This window comes from Heloderma suspectum, chromosome 2, assembly GCF_057233095.1.
Source record: "Heloderma suspectum isolate Gila_16-S chromosome 2, 16-S_ref, whole genome shotgun sequence".
NCBI classification, from domain to species: domain Eukaryota; kingdom Metazoa; phylum Chordata; class Lepidosauria; order Squamata; family Helodermatidae; genus Heloderma; species Heloderma suspectum.
Genome location: NC_139459.1, coordinates 71358124 through 71378372, shown reverse-complemented (window position 1 = coordinate 71378372; position 20249 = coordinate 71358124). Strand labels below are relative to the sequence as shown.

Sequence of the window (20249 nt, the reverse complement as noted above, 5' to 3'; positions counted from 1 at the left end):
TCCATGGACACCAGGCGGCATATGGCTGTACAGGTAGCCAACACTTTGAATTGGGATGTAAAGCTGATAAGCAGCCAGTGTAACTGCAGCAAAATGGAAGTGTGATGTTCTCTACTCCCAGCTCCAGACAATAGCTGAGCCGTGGCATTCTACAGGAGCTTTTTATCTATACTGGAGGGAAAATATTTGCCCTTTAAGTCACAGGACCCATGCAATATGGTGGCAGGGAGATGTCATCGTATTGTTGCAATGACATTATGGTGAATCATAGAATCATAGAATAGTAGGGTTGGAAGGGGCCTATAAGACTACAACCCCCTGCTCAATGCAGGAATCTAAGTCAAAGCATCCCTGACAGATGGCTGTCCAGCCTAATCTTGAATACTTCCAGTATGGGAGAACCTACCACCTCCATAGGTGACATCCCAACAAGCTTGGGAGGGTCTGTATGTCTCAGTGGCAGGGAACATGTTTTGCATGCAGAAGATCTAAGGTCAGTCCCTACCATCTCCAGTGAGAAAAAGATCTGGTAGCAAGTAATACTGTAAAAGACCTCTGCCAGAGAGCCACTAACAGCCAGTGTAGTGGGCTGGGGGGACAGAAAACCTGAACTGATATTATTTTAGGCAGCTTATATTTCCAAGGTGGTGGTGGTGGGTGGCATAATGAGGCAACATTAGGGTGATGTGTGTTGTTGATTCTGTGACTGGGTAGACTGATTCCCCTGTCCATGTACAGAAGCTGACTGGACTGGCAATGGGGTAGCATCCTCCGCCACACCTGAAGCAGCAGGCTATTTTAGGGGGGTTCAGGTCTTCAGGACAGGTTGTGTGGCATACACTGCTCTGTCCTCCAACAGAGGGGAACAGGAAGGGAGATCATGACAACAGCTGGGAGGGTGCCACTGCTCCTGCTCAGCATCTCTCGCCTGAGGCAGTCGCATCACTCTGCCTTACGGTAGGGCTGGCCCTGCTTCCAATGCCTACTGTTGTGTCCTAGAGAGAGAACCCACATGGGGATGGTCCATTCATTTAATTCACATTTACAAAGGAAGAGTGTCTGTTCAGGATCTATTAACTGTAAAGGAACAATTAAACTATATGAAGTGATCCTTCCTGAGTATGCATTCTTCATTAAGAGCCAAACTAGATGTGGTGGTAGGAACCACATCTGTTTATGCATATCTGCGCCCCATTCATATACAACACAGGTAGTGGGGCCATCTGATTTTGACCTCAAGAAGGCATACATGCCCCTATCCCTTAAAGTAGGGGTGCACAACTTGTGTGACCCTGCAGATGTTTTGGCCTACAACTCCCACCACCCCTTACTCTTGGCCATGCTATCTGGGGCTGATGGGAGTTGTAGTCCTAAGCATCCAGAAAGCACCACCTTGGGGAAGGCTGTCCTAGCGTTTGGTTACACGCTTTTCAGCAATTATGTGGGTCTGGCGGCAACTCAAGGGCAGGACGATAGAACGCGGCTGCGGTGAATATGCGATGTTGCTAAGCTTGCTTCAGTGCGGGGCCGCCTGAATCCTGGCAGGTCACGTCTCACTGCTGGGGGGACTGTCCCTGCCCTACTGCTCCGCGGGCATAACGTCGCGTTTCGGGGGAGGCTTCCATGGCTCTGCGAGGAGGAGAGGACGGGCTGCGGCTGTGCAAAGCTCTGAGGGCGGTGGGGCCGCCCGCACGCGAGGGAGTCGGGCAGGGAGCCTCGGGCGGCGCGCGCGCCGGGAGCTCGCTGGCAGAAACCCGCAGCCCTCCTGCTCTTCGAGGGGCGGGCCCCCTCCGTCCACTCTCCGCCTCATTGTTCTCCTCGATTGGCTCCTGTCTGATAGGTGAGAGGCGGGGTTGGCCGGCGCTGCGGGACGGGATTGGCTGGGCTACCTTTCCGTTCCGAGGCGGTGTGTCGTGACTGCCGCTACCCTGTCGGCCTTTGGCTTAGGGGGAGCGGGTGAGTCCTGCGTCCGTATTCTTGGGCTGCGTGCGGGGCGGGGCGGGAGGCGCCGCCGCCGCCGCGGGGCGCTCGGGCGGGGCCAGGGGCTTCCTGGGCTCTGGCTCGCTCCCGACCCCTCCTTGTTCTCCTCAGAGCCGAGGCCTGTGGCGGGGGAGGGGAAGCAGGCCGCACCGCCCGGGCCCCCGCCTCCGCTTGGCGGTGGTTCCCGCGGCCCGGCTGCTGAGAGGACGGGGCTTTCGGGTCGACACCTTCCCCGCCAGGAAGGTGGGCGCCGCTGCCAGCGGAGTTTTGATATTCTGGGGCTGAGCCTCGGGTTTCGGCGTGGGGCTGGGGATGGCACAGGCGGGAGGGCCCGGCAGGGCTGCGATGCGGCCTCGGGGGGTTGTGTGGGGCCGATTCCTTAGGAGGAGGGGACGGAGGTGGCGGGGGAGGGAGGAGAAGCTTGGCGATGCACGGGGCGTGGGGTGGAGGCGCCGAACGACATGGGTGCGTTTTCCGCTTGTGTGTACCGGGGGGCGACGCGAGCCTGCTTCTTCACGTGCGGTTCAGGGGGTTACAGGTCGCGTAGAGAGCGGTGCAGCGAGGTTTGTTTGTCAGCCTTTGGCAGGTGTTACTTGTTCCGGCCTGTGAGATTTGCACGGGCATTGTGGTCCTGTTGGTGCAAGTGTCTTCCTCTTTCCCCGCTCCATTTGAGTATACATGAGGGGATTTGGAATGGCTGAGATTGTAAACAGAATGTATGGCTCTTGTAATTTGCTTTTTGGTGATTTTATTTTCCATAAATGAAGGAAAGAGACTTCAGAAGTGCGTTGAATTACTTATTAAAGGCGAATGTATTTTGAGTTGTAAATACTTTCTTCAGGAGCAACTAGGAACCAAATTAGATGTGTCAGGCAGTTGTGCACATGCCTGCTCCATTCACATATAAAGGATGTGGGGTTGTGAGCATCTTACTCTTTATACAAAACAGCAGCAGCAGCAACCAAGGACCATCCAGGGATGGGGAGCAAAACCTGTCCCTTCCCATCTTTATCTTGTTGCATTCCAATGCTTTAAAAAGGTTCCTGTTCTAGAAGCAACTTGAGCAGGGAGAAAATTGTTTAAAGCAACAGAGGATAGGGGGAAGGAGATGGGTTTTTCCCTCCCATGTGCATTTCTTTTTGTGTAAAGAGTAGAGCCCCACCCCCAAAACATGTGAACAGGGCAGACATCTATATGGAATACACATGGCTGTGCTTTTCACATCTAGTTTGGCTCTGAATCAGTCTCATCAAGGCTCAGCAGAAAACATTCTTGCATGCTCACTCAAGCAGATAGCATGCAGGTTTGTTTTACCAGATCCTTGATTGTACACGTGACCCTGAAAGAGTCACGTGCACAATTGCCCCGTCACATCTAGTTTGGTCCTTGGTTTCTTCTGCAGAGCCCTACAACACTAAATAAATAGTACATCTTTGAAACCTTGTTCTTTCATTCCCATACTGGTTCCTTCCTTCAGTTTTCCCCATGTAGTTATAGCATGTGTGTGTGCACGCACCTGTGCATGTATGTATGTACATATATTAAACATTTATTTTTCCACTTTGTATCCCATCCTTACAGGAAGCTCCAGGCAGTTACATGGGGTGTACATAGAAAGATCCCATCTTCCATATTCAGTACTATTTCTAAATCCCATTGGCTCTCAACTTATCTAAACTTAGGAATGATTACAGAATCAAGTCTGGAAGAGATCAAAAGGTTGTTTAGTCCAGCCCCTGCTTCAAGACCAGACATTCTCTCTTTTTCGTTACCCCATCAGTCTATATCATCCAGTATGTAAGGAACAGAAAAGTTTCTTCTTGTATATTAAAATGCTACATCTGCATAACAAGCAGTGATGTAAACGTCTTTGAAGGAGAAACTCTTGAGTCTATTTAGATATTTCCATCACTGTTTCAGATAATATGATATCCTTTTTTCCTATGTTAAATGAGAACAGGAAAATAAAACAATGTATGCTTGTAAAGATCTGGTGCATTACTTTAAATACAAATCAGAGAGCTTATGCACATATTGTGCACACCTGGAGAGCCAGTGTGGTATAGTGATTAGAGTGTTGGACTGGGACTCTGGAGATCTTGGTTGTAGTCCCCACTTGGCCATGAAGCTCATTTGGTGACTTTGGGTCAATCACTGTCTCTCAGCATAACTTACCTCTCAGGATAAAAAGTATGAGGATAAAATGGAGAGGAGGGGGATCATGTACGCCACCTTGGGCTCCTTGGATGCAAGGTGGGATATAAATGTAACAGATAAATAAACAAATCAATGTTCATCTTATCTTGAATGACCGCAGTGCCTTCTTAAAAAAAATTAACCCTTAAGAAATTAAATGGAAAGTGGGTAGTGGTAATGCAACATACTGTGGTACTACAATTTTCCTTCTTAAAGTTTAACTGGATACTTAAACTGCTTGATTTTGGTTTACAACTTGTTAAAGTTTCACTGTCTAAGGACGCAATCCTATGTATGTTTAGACAGAGAAAAGGCCTACAACTCCCAGCATGCCCCAGCCTGCACTGCTGGCTGGGGCGGGCTGGAAGTTGTAGGACTTTTCCCTGTCTAAACAGGCATACGATTGTGCCCTAAGCTACTCAGCCTAGAACTTTTTGACACTAAGGGCACAATCCGATGCCTGTTTAGACAGAAAAAAAAGTCCTACAACTCCCAGCATTCCCCAGCCAGCCATGACTGGCTGGAGGATGCTGGGAGTTGTAGGACCTTTTTCTGTCTAAACAGGCATACGATTGCACCATAAAAGGGTGAAATTCGGTGTCCAGTTGATTGGGAGTAAGTTTTACTGAAATCAGCTAAACGTACATTCAAGATAATATAGGGCAGTATCTTATTGTGCCCGCATGCCAGTGGAATCCACCACTAGCACAACAGGGAGACAGCCATTCTTAAAACATCCAGAAAAAAGTGGAAGCTCTAGTTTCTGGAATGGGGCAGATCAGCGGAGCATTTCCACTTGTTTTCAGGCTTTTTAGGAAGTGCTAACCTCTGGTTGCGCTATCAGTACTGCCGGTGCAACAGAATAAGCGGGAACACAGCAGCAGGGTTGGAGACTGCCAATACGTAGGACTGGGGTGTCAAACCTATTTTCTGCCACAAGTATTTTAAAGTTAAAATAGCCATGATAGCCCTTCCCAATTAAGTAGGGCAATTTTGATTTGCTCACTCATATGGATAATATAGAACAGTAGCTAGATTGCTTAGTGGAGCTTCTTACCATGCACATATGACTCCTGTGCTGAAAACTCTGCACTGGTTGCCAATTAGCTACCACACCATGTTCAAGGTTTTACTGCTGGTTTATAAGGCCCTAAATAGGTCTGGGCCAGGTTATCTGAAAGACCACTTTCTCCTGTATAAGCCAGCCTCGTCGCTTCATTCTCCGGCGGAGGCCTTTCTTACCAAACCCCGGCCTACTGAGGCTCGTTTGCCCATGGTGTGGAGGAGTGCTTTCTCAGTTGTGGTGTCCACCATGTGGAACGATCTTCCCATTGAGATCAGACAGGTTCATTATTATGCGGCCGCTACGTTAGCCGTTACATGCAGACTGGGTCCTAGTGTGGAGTATTTCCACCACTGACTTAAACACATCTGTTTACCCAGGCATTTCCCTGACCCCTAGTGTTGCCAGCTAGCCCTGGTTATTCCAATCAGATTTTATTGCTTTATCACTGTTTTTTTGTTTTAATTATTGGTTTTATTGTATTTTATCATGATTTTAAACTGCTGTGGGATTTTAATTTTAATGAAAAGTAGTATAGAAATCCTCTGAAATAAATAGCCTTCCCCAACCTGGTGCCTTTCAGATGCTTGGCAGTTGTAATTAATGTTTTTCAGGTGATTATCCCTAGCAATTATGTGAGAGACTACATAGATGTCTTGGTATGAAATGGAACTAATAAGTGGTGGCAGTAAAACTGAAGGTACCCCAGCAGCCTTAGTGGAAAGGAGTTGAAATAGATGAGTCGTCAATATATCATGCACAGTTCATTGGGTTGCTAACATTAATTAATGCAGACTTCTCCAATCTTTTGCCCTCCAGATGTGTTGGACAGGGATGCTGGTCATTGTAGTCTGACGTATCTGGAGGGCACCAGTTGGGGAAGGCTTTATTAGTGTATCAACAGTTCCCAGTACCTTTGCATTTTTCTTACATTGAAACAATGTAAGAGAAGTGCATGCTGTTGTCTTTAAATTTTACAAGTATTCCAATAACTATTTCTACATAATATAACATTTAAATCATAGAAAAAAGTCCTACAATTTCCAGGATTTCCCAGCTAGCCATGTGGGGAGTTGTAGGACTTTTTTCTGTCTAAACAGGCATAGGATTGCACCCTAAGTGTGCTTTAATTTCCCCCCTCAAATATTTCAGGTCAAATACTTGTGGTATATTTGGACAAAAAATGAACATGGGGTATTTTAAAAATATTGCTGTTTAGTAAATACAAGTAAAATAAATGTGCTAAGTTAGATTACTCTCTAGGGCATCAGAAAAATTTTCAATGCAAACGGAAAATGCAAATGATCCTATGCAGATGTTCCAATACAAATTAGCTTAATTTGCATAGGAAACTTTTCCAGAAAATTTTCCAATTCAAAATTTTCTGGAAGTCTGGCATCATTGAGCTACAAGCAGTATTCAGCCTGAATCAGTGAACATGTTGCCTTGTAAGGATAACAGTAATAACACAGGACCTCAGACAGTACTTAGAGTGCTTCTGTTGTTCCTTTTTGTGTTTGTGTATGGTAATCCTGTATTGTGATACATTAAATACACACTTTCAACTAAATTACAAGTTAGTTATTTTACTGCATACTACACCACTAACACTTTTATTTAGCTTCAAGGTGCTGCTTATGTAACTTCAAAATGTTTGTATTCAACAGGAAGATCCATGGTATTATGTGATTTCTTTAATATTCTTTATAGAGATGAAATGGTGGGATGTTTTAGCTCTGAAATTGAACTCCCTGGAGCTAGTAGTGCCAATGCATTTGTAAGGTTTATGCATCCTGTATATCCTCTTCACCATTTCACTTTTCAGCTTGCAGCACTGGATTGTATAATCTGTGACTAATCAAAATATTTAGCTAGCTTAAGGCAAAGTAAAATATTTATGGATATCAGAATTTGTCAAAGGTATGGTTTCATGTGGGGAATGGGTGGCCCTCCAAATGTTGTTGGACTGCAGCTCCCATCAGCCCTAGCCAGCATAGCCAGTGGTGAAGGATCATGGGAGTTGCAAACCAACAAAATCAAGAGGGCCAACACATTCCCTTTCCCTGATGTATAACAAAAGTATTTTCTTAAAAGAAAACATGAACAGATTCACAAATCCTATGTCAAGGATTTCTGTTTTGGACTGCATTGCATGAAGAACTTATTCTGTTAAGTGTTGCAAATCAGTTATATAGAAAAGCTGTGGTGAAGCTAAGGGAGCCTCTATGTGCTCTCCTCTAGAGGTTCTGAGGAAGAATAAGATGAAACTGACTTTGAACAAATAATTGCTTTAATAAAAGCCATGCTAATGTAATATTGGATTTGATTCTGTGGTTTATTTTTTTTTTAATCTGAGAGTGGGCCGAGAGGATTTAATTATTCAGTGATGTGTTAAATCCTCCAGTATTAATTATTTTGGAGAAGTTTATCTGACAGTGGTTTGTTCTATAGCAGGGGTGGGTAGCTTGTTCTCCTCCAGATGTTTTGGCCTACAGCTCCCATCATCCCTCACAATTAGCTGTGCTGGCTAAGGTTGTTAGAAGTTGTAGGCCAAAGCATCTGGAGGGTTATGAGTTCACCATCCCAGTTTGATTGGGATGATTGATCGATTGATTGAATTTCTTAATCGCCCATCTGGCCGGTCACCCAGCCACTCTGGGTGATGTACAGCAATACAAACAGTTTTAAAACAATAAAATTCTACTTTAAAACATATTTCTAAAAATACCCTTCCCACCCCAAATGCCTGCCTGAACAACCACGTTTTTAATGCATGGCGGAAGCTCATTAAAGAGGGGTCATGGTGGAGTTCCCTAGGGTGGAAGTTCCACAGAGTGGGGGCCACCACAGAGAAGGCCCTCTCCCTCATCCTCACCAGCCTAGCTCTCCTGGCTGATGGGGCAGAGAGAAAGCCATCCGAGGCTGATCTTGTTAAGCGACCTGTCTGGTGTTGCTGGAAGCGCTCCTTAAGATAGGCTGGGCCGGAACCATATAGGGTTTTAAAGGTCAAAACCAACACTTTGAATTTGGCCCAGAAAACAACTGGTAACCAGTGCAACTCCTTCAGCACTGGAGTGATGTGCTCTTATAGAATCACAGAATAGTAGGGTTGGAAGGGGCCTACAAGGCCATCGAGTCCAACCCCCTGCTCAATGCAGGAATCCAAGTCAGAACATCCCTGACAGATGGCTGTTCAGCCTCGTCTTGAATGCCTCTGGTGTGTGAGAGTCCACCACCTCCATAGGTAATTGGTTACATTGTCGTATTGCTCTAACAGTCAGGAAGTTTTTCCTGATGTTCAGCCGGAAACTGGCTTCCTGTAATTTGAGCCCATTATTCCGTGTCCTGCACTTTGGGATGATCGAGAAGAGATCCTGGCCTTCCTCTCTGTGACAACCTTTCAAGGACTTGAAGAGCGCTATCATATCTCCCCTCAGTCTTCTCTTCTCAAGGATAAACATGCCCAGTTCCTTCAGTCTCTCTTCACAGGGCTTTGTTTCCAGTCCCCTGATCATCTTTGTTGCCCTCCTCTGAACCCTCTCCAGTTTGTCTGCATCCTTCTTAAAGTGTGGTGCCCAGAACTGGACACAGTACTCCAGATGAGGCCTAACCAGTGCTGAGTAGAGGGGAACTTGTACTTCCCGGGATTTGGAAGCTATGCTTCTATTAATGCAGCCCAAAATAGCATTTGCATTTTTGTTATTTATCTGTATTAAATGTCATTCCGTTGTTTTCTGCCCAGCGCTCCAGTCTATCCAGATCACTTTGAATTTGTTTCTGTCTTCCAAAGTATTAGCTATCCCGCCCAATTTTGTGTCATCTGCAAATTTGATCAGCATTCCCTGCACCTCCTCCTCCAAGTCATTAATAAAAATGTTGAAGAGCACTGGGCCCAGGACTGAGCCCTGCGGTACCCCACTCGTTACCTCTCCCCAGTTTGAGAAGGTCCCATTGATCAGTACTCTTTGAGTCCGATTCTGTAGCCAACTGTGGATCCACCTGAGAGTTGTTTCATCTAGCCCACTTTTAGCTAGTTTGCTCATCAGGATATCATGGGGCACTTTGTCGAAAGCTTTGCTGAAGTCAAGGTATATGATATCTACAGCATTCCCACGGTCCACAAGGGAGGTTATTTGATCAAAAAATGAGATTAGATTTGTCTGGCAGGACTTGTTTTTGACAAATCCATGTTGGCTTTGAGTAATCACTGCATTGTTTTCAAGGTGCTTCCAGATGGATTGCTTTATCATCTGCTCCAGAATTTTCCCAGGGATTGATGTCAGACTGATTGGTCTGTAGTTCCCAGGTTCCTCCTTTTTACCCTTTTTGAAGATAGGGACATCATTAGCCCTCATCCAGTCATCTGGCACTTTCCCCGTCCTCCATGATTTCTCAAAGAGCAGCCGGCAGCTGCCTTTAATCAGGTGAGCTGCTGTATTTTGTATCAGCTGCAGCTTCCGAACCATCTTCAAGGGTAACCCCACGTAGAGCGCATTACAGTAATCTAGATGAGAGGAGACCAGGTCATGTACTACCGATGGGAGCAGATGGTTGGGAAGGTAAGGGCGCAGCCGCCATATCAGATGGAGTTGGTACAGCGCTGTCCAGCTCACAGCTGACACCTGAGCCTCCATGGACAGCTGGGAGTCCAAAATGACCCCCAGGCTGCGGACCTGGTCTTTCAAGGGTAACCATACCCCATTCAACACCAGGTCAACATCCCCCAGCCTCCTCTTGTCTCCCACCAAAAGTACCTCGGTCTTGTCAGGGTTCAGCTTCAGCTTATTTCTCCCCATCCAGCCACTCACCGTCTCCAGACATTTGGACAGGAATTCTACGGCCAACCTTGGTGAAGATTTAAACGAGAGGTAGAGCTGCGTGTCATGCGCATATTGATGACACCGCACCCCAAACCTCCTGATGCTAGCCCCCAGCAGCTTCACATAGATGTTAAATAGCATTGGGGAGAGGATGGAACCCTGTGGCACCTCACAAGTGAGCGGCCACAGGTCTGAAACCTCCTCTCCCAGTGCTACCCTCTGGTACCTGCCGGAGAGGAAGGACCGGAACCACCGTAATACAGTGTCTCCAATGGCCAACCCCTCCAAGTGGCCCAGGAGGATACTGTGGTCAACGGTATCAAAAGCCGCTAAGACTTTGAGGAGAACAAGGAAGGAGCATTCACCCCTATCCAGAGCCCTCCTCATATCATCCACCAAGGCGACCAAGGCTGTTTCTGTCCCATGCCCAGGCCTGAAGCCCGATTGAAATGGATCTAGATAATCGGCTTCTTCCAAGTGTGCCTTCAACTGCATTGCCACCACCCGCTCAATCACCTTGCCCCAAAATGGCAGATTCAAAACTGGGCGAAAGTTGTTCAAAACTTGGGGCTCCGAGGAGGGCTTTTTTAAAAGTGGTCTTATCACTGCCTCCTTGAGAGCTGATGGCATCATTCGCTCCTCAAGGGCCACCCTGATCCCCTCACCCAGCCTCTCTCTGCAGCTCATAATGAGCCAAGATGGGCAAGGATCAAGTAAGCAGGTGGTCGGCCTTACAGATGAAAGCACCTTTTCCACTTCATCAGAAAGAAGAAGAAGCTGGAACCAATCCCACAAATCCGGTTTGCCACAGACTACCTTTTGCTCGCTAATTGTATCTACGGCACATGGAATAACACTCCAATCAATTTTATCTGCAAAGTGCCTTGCCAAGACCTCACAGGAGGCCTTAGAATGCTCCAGCAGTTCCGGAGCAACTGGACCGACCAGGCTCCGGACCACTTGGAACAGCCTCCTGGGACAGCACTCTGCAGACACGATAGAGGCAGCATAATATCCCTTTTTTGCTTCCTTCACCTCCACGTGATAGGCTGAAGATACAGCTCTAGCCCGTGTCTGATTGTCATTGGAGCGAGACTTCTGCCACCGGCGCTTTAGCTGTCTCACCTCCTGTTTCAGAACTCGTAACCACGGACTGAACCATGGTACAGTCTGAGCCCTGTTCAGTGGGAGAGGGCGTTTTGGAGCCACCCGATCGAATGCCCCAGTGATTGCGGCATTCCACCCACCCACCAGGGTCTCTACCGAGTGGCCATTTGCATGAATCCCCAAGCACGTTCAGGAATCCATTTAGATCCATAAGACGTCTGGGGGCAGACCATTTTAATGGGTCCTCCACCCCTGCAGAGGGGTTGTGGAACCAAGAAGTCCAACGTCACCAGATAGTGATCTGACCATGTCAAGGGGGTGGTGGATATACCCCCGACTTCCAGATCACTCCCCATTTCTCCAGAAACAAACACAAGATCTAGCGGATGACTGGCTACATGGGTGAGTCCAGTTGGAATAGGGTGCAGCTCCCAGGAAGCCATGGTCTCCATGAAGTCCCAAGGTGCCCCCATGAGGATGGCCTCTGAATGTACATTGAAGTCCCCCAAAACCAGTAAGTTAGGGGACTGTACACGCACATCAGAGACCACCTCAAGCACCTCAGCCAGGGAGTCAGTTGTACAGCGGGGTGGGCAATACATGAGCAGAATCCCCAGACTGCCCTTTGGGTCCAACCTCCAGTACATGCACTCCTGGAGAGGGGGTCTGGTGAAGACCAAGGACTCCCGGTAGATAACAGCCACTCCCCCTCCCCAGTCCCCAGCCCTCAGCTGCTGTGCATATGAAAATCCGGCTGGACACATGGCCGCAAGAGTTGGAGTAGCGGCCTCAGCCAGCCAGGTCTCCGTAATACATGCCAGGTCTGCACCCTCATCCCAGATCATGTCATGGATGAGGGAGGTTTTCTGGGTAACAGACCTGGCACTGCAGAGCAGCAGACGAAGGCCAGAAGATGGGGTCATGCCTCCCCCAGCCATCCTTTGGCTCTGGACAGGCCTGGAACAGGGGACAGATATTACATATCTCTCCCTTGTTCCCCTTACCTGGCGTGGCCTGCCCCTAGCACTCTGCCAGCGCCCGCCGCCCAGCCTCTGTATATTCTGGCCCCCAACACTCCCCCCACTGCCTCCGTCAGGTGGCCACATGCCCCCTCGTTTCTGCCTATCAGGCAAGCTACCCACCCCTAAAAACACAACAGAATCCCCCCAAAACCCACCCCCACCAACAATTAAAAATCAAAACAATGCATCCCCCCATCTATATCATCTCCCCATCTAATACATAAAACCCAGTTGATAATACACACATGCACACCCCACCTCAAAAAGGTCTTGCAGCAAGATCCTTGGCAGGTGTGGAAAGTTCCACAGTTATGTCACAAATATATGAAGATAAGACCTCTTCATATAGTTGTGACATTTAACATGGCATAGACATCATTTTGTTGACATTCTTGGTTAGGCAGAGATCATACAATGTAGGACTTCATGAGCGAAAACTAGGACCTTCACTTGTAGGGGTTGGGGCAACATTGCCATCTGTGATATGGCTCATGTATTGTAATGTGAGGGGAGCAATAGGAACACAAGGAGAGTCATAGCATTCTGCAGTAGCCGAAGTCCTCTAGGAAATGTAGTACAGTAGCCTATCCTAAGGCTAAAATGAAGACTGCTTGGTCTGAGTATGTCAAAAGGAGGGTCACTAGCTGATGATGGTGAAAAATAATTCTGGACACTGCCAGAACCTGCATCATGGGGCTTGTCTCCAACACTATCCTGCAGTTGCCCCAGGAATTATCTCTAAAAGAAGAGCTGTGTCAGGTAGTCCTTTCCTAGTGGAAAGAAAAAGGGAAGGGGGAGATGGTTGCCACAAGCAGTAAACTCAGATTCTGCTTTTAGCCAGGGCTGAAGTCTGTACCTCTAATCAATGCTGGGGTAAAACTAGAGGAAGTCAGAGGGGTGAGTTGAGGACTGAAGTGGTCAAATTGCAAAAAGTGGATGAGGATCTGCATACAAAAAAAGGTGACATGTTCTGTTCAGAGGAGCGAACTTAAAAGGAAACATTCTTCAGTTGCTATAGGTTCAGTAGAGCATGAATGAACTGATCCAATCTTCTAAGATCTATTTAAAAAACAACAACCTGGGGTCCCATTTTCCATAAAAGAAAGCTGCCTTATATCCAATCAGATGTTTCATCCATGTAGCTCAGCATTGTCTACACTTACCATGTTTTCCAGGCTTTCAGTTAGGAGTCTTTTCCAGCCCTACCTGGAAATTCTGAGGAGTAAACCTGGGACCTTTTGTTTGCAAATATCTACTCTACCACTAAGCTATGGCATTTCAATATGCATTAAATTTAGAAAGCCAGGGTGCATAAGAGTAAAAGCATAACTAATCTGTATTAAGATACACACTCTTGCTGAAGAACATATGTCTTGCTGTATCAGACAAATATCCATCTAGTCCAGCATTCTTTGTAAGAATCCCAACAGCCGAGATGCGGGGTGGAAAATTTCCACAGAACATTTTCCACTTCTAGAAATACATTGTTTCATAAACTTAATTAGAAACACCATGAACACCATGTTAGTCAAATTGGGCAACGGGAAGTAGATACAATGTCAGTCAAATCAAGTATTTTTTTCAAGTGACTATCCCAGGAAGCACTTATACACACAGTTATTCAGGCATGCTAAAAAATAGTATATGAACAGTTTTCAGTGCTTTCCTTTTTCCTCAGTATTTAAGAGAAGTATATGCTATTGGCTTCTCTTGTATGTTCCAATAAAAATAATTTCCAAGTGAAGCTTTGAATATGTTGGAATATAACATTGGAACTAAATGGGCAAAACAATTCTACCAGTGGGGGCAGGAATATCCAAAGGAGGAGGAGCCACCTTTTCCAAAACCCTGCTGTTCTTGTGGCAGAAAGCAGAGAGGAGCAGGGGGCCCCTTTTCTGGTGGGTTTTTTCCTCTTAAAAAGTTTCTCTCCAGTTGATTTGAATGGGAGGGAGATGAACGATGTCAGCTCCAGGACTGGTATAGTTATTCTGTTGTTCTGGGGGAATGGGAGGACTTTGAATCCGGCAGATCCACAGTCTCTCCTGGCATGCCCAGGGAATGCCCCTGGAACACCTCTCCAATGTTGGAATACCACCAGCTGTGAACCTACCACAACCTCATGGAGGACGCTTGTAAGAATGGATTTCTTCTTCCAGGGCAGATACCTCTCTCTCTCTCTCTCTCTCTCCCCCTCTCTGCCTTATGGCTTTTGGGACATCCTCCCAGAGATCATAGGATTGCAGACTAATTGCACTTTATTCGGGGGTGGGCCGGAATCAAATATTTCCCTTCAACTACTTCGGGCTATTTGAAAAACTTTTCAGAAACTTATACAGCATGTAAATTAATATGATGTACTTCAACATTTTGGTTACTAAGTGTAGGTCAAATAAACATGTTAAAACAAATTTCCATCAATTTAGGGCAGTGGAAAACCTTCCAGGATACTTTCCAATTCAAAATTTTCCAGAAAAACCGCAACACTGACCAGCAGGCTCTAAGTATTAAATAGATACTGAACAGTAGACTAGTGTAAGTCATACCAGTTTAACTGCATTCCTGTTTACCAGACTGAGAAACTAAGGCCATTGTAGGAAGGCCTCTCTTAGGGATCAGAAGGGACAGTGAACTTGAGATTTATAGGAAAGCCTTGTATCACAGTGTTTCCAATTTGGCTCTTGAAAAGGTTTATGGAACAGTTAATTGCCCCACAAAGAATGGCATGATATAAAGAAAAGGAGGTCCATTGCAAGGATAATTCCAGCAAACAGAATATAGCCACTAATATCTTGTATTGTCAGGACCTCTGCTGAAAGCTTTCGTTGGAATAGGAAACTACAGAAACATATCTAGTAGCTCTTAGGACTTCACAACCATAACAGTGTTATATTAGTTATGTTGGACGGAGGACTGCTTTCTGCATGTCTCACTAGGATCTTTCTCATCTCTTTGAGGGTGAAAGTTGCTCTTTGAGAGTGGAATTCAATGGTACTACAGTAGGCTTAGAATCTAGGCCACAGTGCACATAATGGATATAGCAGCACCCCAAGACTATAAGGGCGCAATCCTATCGAGATAGGCAGCCACCTCCGAACTTGGAGGCGACCGCCTATGCAAAGCAGGGCAGGAGAAACATGGAGGGGATCGTTCTCTCCGTGCTTCTCCTGCCCTGTTTTTTTGGCTAGACAGCCGATTGCAACTGTCTAGCTGCAGGAGCACGGAGTGGGGAAGGAGGCTGCCTGTACAACACAGGAGGTGTCGTACGTGCAGCTACACCTTCCCCGCCCCAGAACGCCCCCAGTCATGCCCCTTTGCAAGCGTGGAGGACCGCGATGTTCCGTGCTGCCCCCGAGGCAGCGCAGAAGTGCGGGGAGGTCAGTTCTTCAGGAACCAACCTCAGAGTGCGGGCTCCAAGGTCGGTTCCCGGAAAATGGCATATCCTATGGCTGTCTAGCCGCTGTCTAGCGGCCATAGGATTCCTCCCTCCATCTGTATGATCAGAAGTCTGTCAGTGTTAGGAGTCCTACCCAGCCTAGGTCACAAGTCGTACTGGTTATTATTTCCGGTTTAATAAAAAAAAATTGGCTTCAATGAAGGTCCACAAATACAATTACAAGGGGCAATCATAACTTTCATTCTAGTGACCAGCTGGGAAAGCCTCCATAGGGGTAATACATTTTGAAAAAGCTGCAGGTAACACAGGCGGTAAAGTGGCTCTCTTGAAATGGTGCTGTGCTGTGCATTGTGATGGGACACAATGTCACTGATTGGAGGAATTAGGTTGCTACAGATCCCCCACCCTACTGCTCTTTTTTTGTAAAGCTTAACTGAGCAGCAAGTACAAAAGGGTCATATTTGTTTTGCCTCTATGGAGAAGGCAGCAAGAAAACCAAGCCTCACCTGGCTAGTAGAAACAATGACTGATTGACTAACAAGCCAGCCAAATATGTTGGCTCCCATACTTAGTAACTCTCTTGCTTCCAGTCTTGTACTGTGACCAGGCACCACTTAAACACTAATACTAAAGGCCCTAGTCATTTGGAAAGAGTGTGAGTGCTGGATTTCAGCATAGGATGGTGTCAAACTGTCTCCCTATGCTCTTGATCAGAAGCCCCTTGATCAGTTAGCTACCCATCAATCATCGTTATCATCCAGAACCCTCCAGATGTTTTGGATTTAATCTCCAGTCAGCCTCAGCCAACATGGCCAATGGGCAGGAATCCTGGGAGTTGTACTCCAAACTATCTGGAAGGCGCCAGCTTTGGGAAGGTTGCTGTAGGATATGTAAAGTGGCCACATAGAATGATTTCTTTAATGAGCTATGCTGTAGTATCAGCTGAGGTCTTGGCCTTCCAAAGGTAATAGCCAAGCCATAATAACAGCACCCTTTCTACATTTCCAGTCCATGACGTATCCATTTCTGAGTCAGGACAACACATTAAATGCAGTGTGTAGTCTGTTGTATTTATCAGCCAGCTTATTTTGGATAGACCCACAATGTAAAGGAAAGAAGATCCTGAACGTACTCTCCAAGGATGGCCTTGGTGGCATATAAGTTGAGTTCCCCAGAATAAAAACTCCATGACTGTTTTGACCAACAAATGTGCTATGCAGGGTGGTGACTTGCACACCAACAGAATCCCCATTATAATACAGCCCTTCAATGCAAGGAATTTGTTCTGGTTTGGATAGAGTCTACATTTTTATGGTGTAAAGATAAACACATCTCTACAATTCACAACTGCTTCAGTCTATATGTCCTGGAAAAGATAGATCTGGGAAATTAAATAGTCTGCAGTGGTTTTGTCCTCTTAAATACTCGCTTACCTAGCAGGCAATCATTCTGTTGGCCTAAACAGCATTACTGTTATGTGTCTTATTCCAAAAAAGTAATCTATTGCATAATATTGCTTGAACAACAATGTGACTGAATGGTACGTGATCCAAAACAGAATAGGAAGATGCTAAAGAGGTTAAAAACCTGGTAATGATGGGGGCAGTGTCATTTTGATTACTTATAACTGGCTTGTTTCATTGGGGTCATAGTAAAGTTTCTCTCTAGCATTTATAAGTTACTCCCTCCCTTAGCATTTATAAGTTATATCTTGCCTTCTAAAAACAACTAGTGCACTAACATTTCTATGTATAGCAAAAGTTGCTGCATTCTTTTAAAAATGATGTAGTTAATGCATGGAGAATCAATAAACTATAGACAGGAAAGATTGCTTTTAGGAAATCAAAATAGACTTTGAAAAAGTTTACTGATAAAAAAAAATGTGGAATTACCTTCTATAGATCTCTGGGGAAGTTTATAGCTATAGAGGAAAGAAATGAGCAAGCCTAACAATTGAATATGTACGGATTTCTTACTGATCAGCAATATTATCAACAAATGTTGTTTAGAAGATACTAATTAAAATCATGTGATTGGCATCACAGGTTTCATGGCAAATAAAATGATAGATCAGATGGACTGAGGAGATGGCAGGAAGAAAGCTACTGGGAGAATGTGGATCAGATTGGCATCTTTTCTAACAAGACCCTGCTGACTTGCAGTAGGTATCCTGACATAAGCAGACTTTTGCTTAGAATAGGTTTGGAAAATCAGGGGAAAAGATGTTTGGACATCTTAAACATTTCTTATAAATGAATTTCCATAAACAAGAGCCTGTTCAGTTGTCATAGCCAATAGCCATTGGGAGCACACTGTGGGCTTGTGCACACACCTTCATCTAGTCAGGCTGTTTTTTCCCTTTGCATCTTGCTTTGTGGGTAATCATTTTTTAATTCAATATTTATAAACTGCCATTCATCAAAAGATATCAGGGCGGTGAAGAGTAAATATAACAAAAAGTGGTTAAACAAGCACAAAATGCAATGAAACCAATACAATACAATCACATAATAGCAATAAAAGGCAATAAAAATACAAGATGACTGACTGACAAAATGACTGGACAAACATGTTTTGATCTGGCCATGAAATGACTGCAATGTCAGTGCTAGTTGCACCTTCATAGGGAGGATGTTAAGGCTTTACAAGAAAGCACCAGCACCTTGAATTGGGTCTTAAAATCAATGTAATGTGCCTCATCTGGCCATACCTGAGAGCCAGTGTGTGGTGTAGTGGTGAGAGCGTTCGCCTGGGAGCAGGGAGATCCGGGTTCTAGTCCCCACTTGACCATGGAAACTTACTGGGTGACTTTGGGCCAGTCACAGACTCTCAGCCAACCTACCTCACAGGGTTATTGTTGTGAGGATGAAATGGAGAGGAAGAGGATCATGTAAGCTGCCTTGGGTTCCTTGCAAGAGGGAAAATGGAAGGACATAAATGCAATAGATAAATAAATATATGTTGTTCTAGTAGTCACATTCTATATTAGTTAAAGCTTCTGGGTCATCTTCAAGGGCAGCCATGTATACAACTCATTACAGTAGTCCAAATGAGTGGTTACTAGAGCATGGGCAAATGTAGCCAGCCTATCACTATCTAGGAACAGTTGTAACTGGTAGAAGGCATTCCAAGCCACCTGGGCCTCCAGTCACAAAACTGGATTCAGGAGTAGCCCTAAGTTAGATGCCCGCTCTTCCAAGGGGAGCATGACCCTATCTAGAATAGGCTGCGCACCCGATTCCTGAACATGAGAACTACCTACCCTGCTACCCACAGGGCCCCCTTCTGGCTGGGATTCAACCTCAGTTTATTGGCCCTCATTCATTGTGTGCCATGACATCCAAATAGAGCAAGCTACAGTTATTGCTAAACAAAGTTTACCGACGTACCAGAATTCAGAAACCCACTTTAAATTGTGGGTTTTATTCTCATTTAGAGGCAAACTTTAGGCATATGGGAAGCTGCTGTATTGTTGACACGGACTCTCCAAGGTTTCAGGCAGTTTTCGTAGCCCTACCTGGAGATGCCAGGAATTGAATCTGGGACCTTCTTTATGCAAACCATGTGCTCTAACACTGAGCCATGGCCCTTCCCTTGTTAATGATAACCATAACCTGATTAGGATGTTATGACAAGCAAACCAGGATGCAGTGGAGAGAAGTGGTATGACATGAAGCTGGAGCATGCGAGCCCTCAACGTGTCCCGATTGCCACTGGCTGTGACATCTGAATCGAGACAATCAGTTTATAGGTCAACAAATGTCTTGTTCATTTGTTGCACAGAAGTAGAACTAGCTGTCTTTTCTCAAAGATGTGCTTCTGTTTTAGACATAACCCACTTTCCTAGCATTCAAACTGCAATATAAGGGTGATTATGTTGATCACTAAATGAGTGTGCTCTGAGCTTTTATCAATAATCAGAGATAAAGTGATAGTAGTGCAAACGTTGTGCTACAAAAGACACATCCCTTAAGAAATTAAATCCTATCATTAGGACTATGGTCGTATACGTACTTACCTAGAAGTAAATCCAATTGAACTCACTAGACGGACTTCTGAGTAGACATGTATAGGATTTCAGTGTAGGTCAAGGCAAAATGAATACTTTAATACAGAGATGGCTGTTAAATGGATACAAATTTAAGATATCAAAAATAACCAACAATACACTGAGCGAGTATGAAATAATAATTAGTAGCAATAGCAAATAATAATGAAACATATAGAGAGCTTAAGCACAAGAGGAGGCTCATAACAGTGCTGCAAATGCAGAGTGTCAAGAGTCAAGGCAGAGAACAGAAAAACTTCCTATCAGTTTCTGTCTTGCATATTCAGTCGGCAAGCAAGTTTTCAAACTTTGTCTTGATATACTAGTTAGACACATTGACCAGGTTCAGATGGCACACTGCAGCTTGTTGTGGTTATTTAATCCACAACAAGCTGTGGCACCTGTGGGTGCCAGGTTGCATATGCAGTCCATGCTCAGGGGTTGTCGTGTCGTGCAAACCCAACAAGCGTGGCTTATGTGGGGTTTAAACAACCCTCACAAAATAACCCTAAAACAGACCATGGGACTTGCATATTCAATATGGTGGCTGCACACACCCCACCCTCACTGCAGCCTTAACCAAAGGTGGGCTGTTGTGTCATGTGAACAGCCCCATTGC

At 45.5% G+C, this 20249-nt stretch overlaps 1 protein-coding gene across 7 annotated transcripts in view; it reads left to right on the top strand.

Annotated features, from left to right (window-relative positions):
- The first annotated feature begins 1895 nt into the window (after positions 1 to 1895).
- The window catches only part of PJA2 (praja ring finger ubiquitin ligase 2), a 77202-nt gene continuing 58848 nt past the window's right edge, over positions 1896 to 20249 (top strand). For 3 of the 7 annotated variants that reach the window (XR_014787683.1, XM_084833852.1, XM_084833848.1), the window contains exon 1: positions 1896 to 1956. The gene's annotated coding sequence lies outside the window, so the exon portion shown is untranslated. Of the gene's footprint in view, positions 2224 to 17627; positions 17744 to 20249 lie in introns of all 7 variants that reach the window. The other 4 variants (XM_084833850.1, XM_084833851.1, XM_084833849.1 and 1 more) reach the window with 4 other exon arrangements.